We start from the raw sequence: 6,735 nt of genomic DNA on the forward strand, positions 1-6,735 counted from the left end.
TATGGCCTGGAGGTAGAGGGAGACCAGGGCCGGGAGGCTCAAAGGGATCAGGGATGGGAGGCAGATGGGGACCAGGGCATGGAGGCATAGGGGGACCAGGGCCAGGAGTTAGAGCGGTACCTGGCCTGGGAGACAGGGCGATTAGGGCCGGGAGGCAGATGGTGACCAGGGCCGGGAGGCAGAGGTGTACCTGGGCCGGGAGGGAGGGGGACCAGGGTAGGGAGGCACAGGTGTCCCTGGACAGGGAGACAGGAGGACAAGGGCCGAGAGGCAGAGGGGGACAAGGGCTGAGTGGGGGAGGGGGACCAGGGCAGGACGGCAGAGGGGGACAAGGGCCGGGAGATGGGCAGCATGGCTGGGTGGTATATCTGATCCGGGGCTTCGAGGGAGAGGGGGACCCGGGCCTTGAGGCTGAGGTGTACCAGGACAGGTAGGCAGAGGGGGACCAGGGCCAGAAGGCAGAGGGGTACCTGGGCCGGGAGACAAGGAGATTAGGTCGGGAGGCAGATGGGAACCTGGGCCGGGAAACATGCCCTTGTCCCCATGTCTCCCGGCCCAGGTACCCCTATGCCTCCTGGCCCTGGTCCCCGTCTACCACCCTTCCCTGGTCCCCCTCTGCCTCCCCTCCCTGGTAGTCCCCGGCCTCTCGGCCCTGGTCCCCCTCTGACTCTTGGCCTTGGTCCCCTCCTCCTCTGGCCCAGGTACCACTCTGCCTCCCTGCCCTGCTCCACCTGTCACCGGCCCAGGTACCCCTCTGCCTCCGGGAACTGGTCCTCTGCCTCCAGGGCCTGATCACTGCCTCCCGGCACTGGTCCCACTGTACCTGCCAGCCCTAGCCTCCCTCTACCTCCTGGCCCTGGCCCTTCTCTCTGTCCTGGACATGGGTCCCCTCTACCTCCAGGCCTTGGTACCCATGTCTCTGGACACAAGGAACACTCTCCCTCCTGGCCCTAGTCCCCCTCTGCCTTCCCAGACCTGTTTCCCCCTCCCTCTCGGCCCTGGTCTCACTCTACCTCCACGTCCTGGAAATTCCCTCATTCCTGGCCCTGAGTCCCCTCTATCTCCTGGCCCTGGCCCGCTCTCCCACGACCCTAGTACCTCTCTGCCACCTCCCAGCACTAGTACACCTCTGACCTTCAGCCCTGGTCCCACTCTACTTTATGGCCCGGGTCCTCCACAAGCTTCTGGCCCTGGTCCCCGTCTCCTTCCAGCCCGACGTCCCCTCTACCTCACTGCCTTGGTCTCTATCTTCCACCAGGACCTGATCCCTCTCTGCGTACCGGCAGGGTGCCGCAGGTCTTCCCAGCCCTCGTCAACTTGTACCTCTCTGCCCTGGGTCCCCTCTACCTCCCGGCCCTGATACCCTCTCTCCGGACCCAGGTAGCCCTCTGCCTCTTAGATTTGATTCCCCTCTGACTCTCCGCCATGGTCCACATCTACCTCCCGGCCCTGGTCCCCCTCTGCCTCTCAACCCTGATCGCCCTCTGACACTTGGCCCTGGTCCCCTTGTCTCCCGGCCCAGGTACTCCTCTGTCTCCTGGATCTAGTCCACCTGGCTCCCAGCCTAGATACCCCTCTGCCTCATGACCCTGGTGCTCCTCGGACCTCCAGGCCCTAATCCCAATCTACCTCCAGGCCCTGGTCCCTCTGTGCCTCCGTCATAATCATCATCATCATAAATCGTATTTATTGAGCGCTTACTGTGTGCAGAGCACTGTACTAAGCGCTTGGGAAGTACAAGTTGGCAACATATAGAGACAGTCCCTACACAACAGTGGACTCACAGTCTAAAAGGGGGAGACAGAGAACAAAACCAAACATACTAACAAAATAAAATAAATAGAATAGATATGTACAAGTAAAATAAATAAATACATAAATAGAGTAACAATATGTACAAACATATATACATATATACAGGTGCTGTGGGGAAGGGAAGCAGGTAAGATGGGGGGGTGGAGAGGGGGACGAGGGGGAGAGGAAGGAAGGGGCTCAGCCTGGGAAGGCCTCCTGGAGTAGGTGAGCTCTCAGTAGGGCCTTGAAGGGAGAAAGAGAGCTAGCTTGGCAGATGGGCAGAGGGAGGGCATTCCAGGCCCGGGGGATGACGTGGGCCGGGGGCCGATGGCGGGACAGGAGAGAACGAGGTACGGTGAGACGATTAGCGGCAGAGGAGCGGAGGGTGCGGGGTGGGCTGTAGAAGGAGAGAAGGGAGGTGAGGTAGGAGGGGGCGAGGTGATGGAGAGCCTTGAAGCCCAGGGTGAGGATTTTCTGCCTGATGCGCAGATTGATTGGTAGCCACTGGAGATTTTTGAGAGATCCTTGACCTGGATCCTCTGTGCCTCCTGGACCTGGTCTTCCTCAACCTTCAGGCACTTGGGGCTCTCTCCAGCCCACCCCGGGATCCCCTCTACCTCCCAGCCCTGGTCTCCTGTCTCCCAGCCCAGGAACCTCTGTACCTCCCAACCCTGGTTCCGGGTCTCCTGGCCCAGGTACCCCTCTGCCTCCTGGCCCTGGTCCCCCTCTGCCTCCCAGCCTTGGTCCCCATCTGCCTCCCAGCCCTGGTTCGCCTCTGCCTGCATATCCCGGTTCCCCCTGCTTATCTGCCCCGATCCCCCTCTGAATCCCGGCCATGGACCCCGTCTCTTGGGCCAGGAAACCCTCGGAATCTTGGCCCTGTACCCCTCTGCCTCCGGGCCCTGGTCCTCCTCTGCCTTCCGGTCATGGTCCCATCTGCCTCCTTGCCCTGGTCACCCACCGCTTCTCGGCCCTGGTTCCCTTCTGCCTCCCGGACAAGGTACGCCTCTGCCTCCTGGCCCAGGTAAACCTCTGCCTCCCGGCCTTGGTCCCCCTCTGCCTCCTGGCCCTGGTCCCCCTCTGCCTCCTGGCCCTGGTCCCCCTCTGCCTCCCCGCCCTGGTAGCCCCCGGCCTCTCGGCCCTGGTCCCCCTCTGCCACCTGGCCATAGTCCCTCCCTACCTCCCAACCTACGTCTCCTAGTCTCCTATTACCTTGGGTCTCCTCTACCCGACCTGGCCCTGGGTCCACTCCACATCCCGGCCCAGGTACCACTCTACATTCTGGCCCTTGTCCCCCTGTCTCCTGGCCCAGGACCAATCTGCCTCCCAGTCCTTGTCCCCCTCTTCCCCCCAGCCCTGAACCCCGTATCCCAGACCAGGTACCACTCTGCCTCGGGGCTCGGGTTCCCCTCTGCGTCTCGGCCCTGGTACCCCTCTGCCTCTCGGCTGTAGTTCCCGACTTCCTCCTGGCCCTGGTCCCCCTCTGCCTCCCAGCCCTTGTCCCTCTGTGCCTCCCGGCCCTGGTCTCCCTCAACCTTCAGGCCCTGGGCCCTCTCTCCTTCCCAGCGCTGGTTCCCCTCTACCAACCAGCCCTGGACCCCATGACTTCCGGTCCAGAGGTACCCCCACTACCTCCCAGCCCTGGTCCTTTGTTTTCCTGGTCCAGGTACCCCTCTGCCTCCTAGCCGTCGGTCCCCTCCACCTCCCAACAAAGGTCCCCCTCTTCCTCCCAGTCCTGGTCCCCCACTGCCTCCCTGCCCTGGTACCTCCCGCCTCTCAGCCCTAGTCCCCGTCTGCCTCCCAGCCCAGGTGCCCCTCTGCCTCCCGGCCCTGGTCCCCCATTGAGGCACAGTCCAGGTACCCCTCTGCCTCTCGGCCATGATCCTCCTCTGCCTATCGGCCCTGGTCACTCTGTCCCCAGGCCCAGATACACTTCTGCCTCCTTGCCCTGGTCCCCCTGTCTCCCGGTCCAGGTAAACCTCTGCCTACTGGTCATGGTCCCCTCCTGTCGCGTTGCCCTGGACCACCTCAGTCTCCTGGCCCTGACCTCCTTCTGCCTCCAGGCACTGGTCCCATTTCCTGGGTCTCTCTCCGTCCTGGCCCAGGGTCCCCTCCACGTCCGGGCCTTGGTCCCCCTATGCCTCCCTGCCCCAGTCTGCACCGCCTCTCAGCCCTGGTCTCCCACTATCTCCAGGAACAGGTCTCCGTCTCCTGGCCAAGGTACCCCTCTGTCTCCCTTTTCTGCTCGCTCTGACTCATGGTCCTGGTACCACTATGCCACCCTGCCCAGGTCCCCCCTCTGCCTCGAGACCCCGGTTCCTTTGTCTCCGGGTCGAGGTACCCTTCGGCCTCCCTGCCCCGGTCCACTTGTCTCCTGGCTCAGGTACCCCTTTGCCTCCTGGCCCTGGTCCCCCTCTGCCTCCAGGCTTTGCTCATCCACTTCCTCCCGGCCCTTATCCCCCATCTCCCGGCCCACGTAACCCTCTGACTCCTTGCCAGGGTCACCTTCTGCCGCATTGTCCTGGTCCACCTCTGCATCTCGGCCCTGGTAGCTCTGTGCCTCCCTACCCTGGTCTCCTTCAAGCACCAGGCCCTTGGGTCTCTCTCCATCCCTGCCCTGGGTCCCCGCTACATCCCAGCACTAGTCCCCCTATGACTCCCTGCCGCAGTCCAACCCGCCTCTCAGCCCTGGTCCCCCACTACCTCCTGGCTCTGGTCCCTCATCTCCTGGTCAAGGTACCCCTCTACCTCACTGTTCAGTTCCCTCTGTGTCATGGTCCAGGTACCCCACTGCATCCTGGCACTGGTGCCCCTCTGCCGCCATGCTCTGGTACCCCTCTGCCTCTCCATCCTGGACCCTCTTTTCCTCCAGACCCTGGTCTCCTTCTACCTCCAGGCTTTGGGTCTCTCTCCTCCCCGGTCGTGGCTACCCTCTACCTCCATTCCCTGGTCGCCTTGTCTCCTGGCCCAGGGACCATTCAACCTCCTTGCCCTGATCACCCTCTGCTTCCTTCTCTGGTCCCCCTCAGCCTCCCGGCCCATGTCTCTCTGTGCCGCCCTGTTCTGGTGTCCTTCTACCTCCAGCCCTTGGGTCTCTCTCCGTCCCGGCCCTGGTTCCCCTCTACCTGCGGCCGTGGTCAGCCTGTCCCCCAACTCATGTATCCCTCTGCCTCCCTGCTCTGGTCACTCTCTGCCTCCTGGTCCTGGTCCCTCTCTGCCTCCCTGTCCTGGTTCCCACTTGAGCCTCAGTCTTGGTTCTCGCTGGCTTTCGTCCCTGTTGCACCTGTCTCCTGGCCCAACGTCCCCCTGTATCCCGGCCCAGGTACCCCTCTGCCTTCTGGCCCTGGTCCCCCTCTGCCTACCGGCCCCGGTCCACCTCAGCCTCCAGGCCCAGGTACCCTTCTCCCTTCCGGGCCTGGTACCCCATCTACCGGTACAGGTACCCCTCTGCCTACTGTCCCTGGTACCCCGGTGAGGCCCTTCTAAATCCTGGCCCTGGTCCCCCTTTGCCTCCCCGTCCTGGTTCCCCTATTCCCCCAGCCCCTGGTCAACCACTGCCTCCCAGAACTGATCCCGATCTGCATCCCGGCCCTGGTACCCCTCTATCTCCCGCTCGTGATCCCCCTCTACTTCCCGGCCCTTATCCCCGTCTGCCTCCCGGCCCTGGTCCCCCACTACCTCTGGCCCTCGTTCCGCACTGCCTCCATGCCCTGGTCCCCCTCCGCCTCCCGGCTTTGGGTCCCCTCAAACGTCTAGTAATGTCCTTCTGTGTCCTGGCCCTAGACCCCATGTGCCTCCCCGCCCTGGATCCCCTCTGCCTCCCTGCCTTGGTCACCCTCTGCATCAATGCCTTGGTCGCTCCGACACCTCTGGTCCCTCTCTTTCGGCCCTGGTTCCCCTTTACTTCTGAGAAGCGGGGGGTACAAGGGCAGGGAGACAGTGGTACCACTATGCCTGCCTGCTTGAACCCCATTACCAGACCCTGATCCCCCTCTGCCTCCCGGCACTGGTCCCCCTCTGTTTACCGACGCTGATCAGCCTCTGCCTCTCTGACCTGGTCGCCCCCTGCCTCTCAGCCCTGGTTCCCCTCGGCTTCTCAGCCATATGCGCCTTCTCTCGGCACAGGTACCCCTTTGACTCACGGCCCTGGTCCCCCTGTCTCCCGGCCAGGGACCCTTCTGCCTCCTGGCCCTGGTCCCCCTGTCTTCCGGCTAGGGACCCTTTTACCTCCCGGCCCCGGTCCCCTTGTCTACCGGCCCTGGTCTCTCTCTGCCTCCAGGCCCTGGTCCCCCTCTGCCTCCCTGCCCCAGTCCCGTTCTGCTTCCCTTCCCCGGGCGGCCTCTGCCTCTCTGAGACCTGGTCAACCCCCAACTCTCCGCCCTGCTTTCCTTCTGCTTCTCAGCCTTAGGCCCCGTCTCCTGGCCTAGGTAACCCACTGCCTCCCAGCCCCAGTACCCCTGTCTAGCAGTCCTGGTCCCCCTCTATCTCTTGTCCCCAGTCCCCCTCTAACTCCCTGACCTTGTCCCCCATGCTTCTCGGGCCTGGTCCCCCTTTGCCTCCCGGCACTGATCCCCGTTTTCTAACCCGGGTCCCCCTCTGCATGCGGACCCTGGTCCACCATCTCCTGGCACAGTTACACCTCTGTCTCCTGGCCCTGGTCCTCCTCTACCTCCAGGGACGGGTCCCACTCTGTCACCTGGCCCTGGTCCCTTTGAGCCTCCCGGCCCTGGACTCACTCTACCTCTAGGCCCCTTGGTCTCTCTCCATCCCGGCCCTGGGTTCCCTCTACCCCCGGCCCTGGTCCACCTGTCTCCCGGCCCAGGTACCACAATACCTCCCGACCCTGGTTCCCCTCTGCCTTCCCACCCTTTTCCCCCTCTGCCTCCCTTCCCTGGTCCCGCCCTGCTTCTCGGCCCTGGTTTCCCTTTGCCTCCCAGACCA

This window comes from Tachyglossus aculeatus, chromosome 3 (assembly GCF_015852505.1).
Source record: "Tachyglossus aculeatus isolate mTacAcu1 chromosome 3, mTacAcu1.pri, whole genome shotgun sequence".
Lineage (NCBI taxonomy): Eukaryota > Metazoa > Chordata > Mammalia > Monotremata > Tachyglossidae > Tachyglossus > Tachyglossus aculeatus.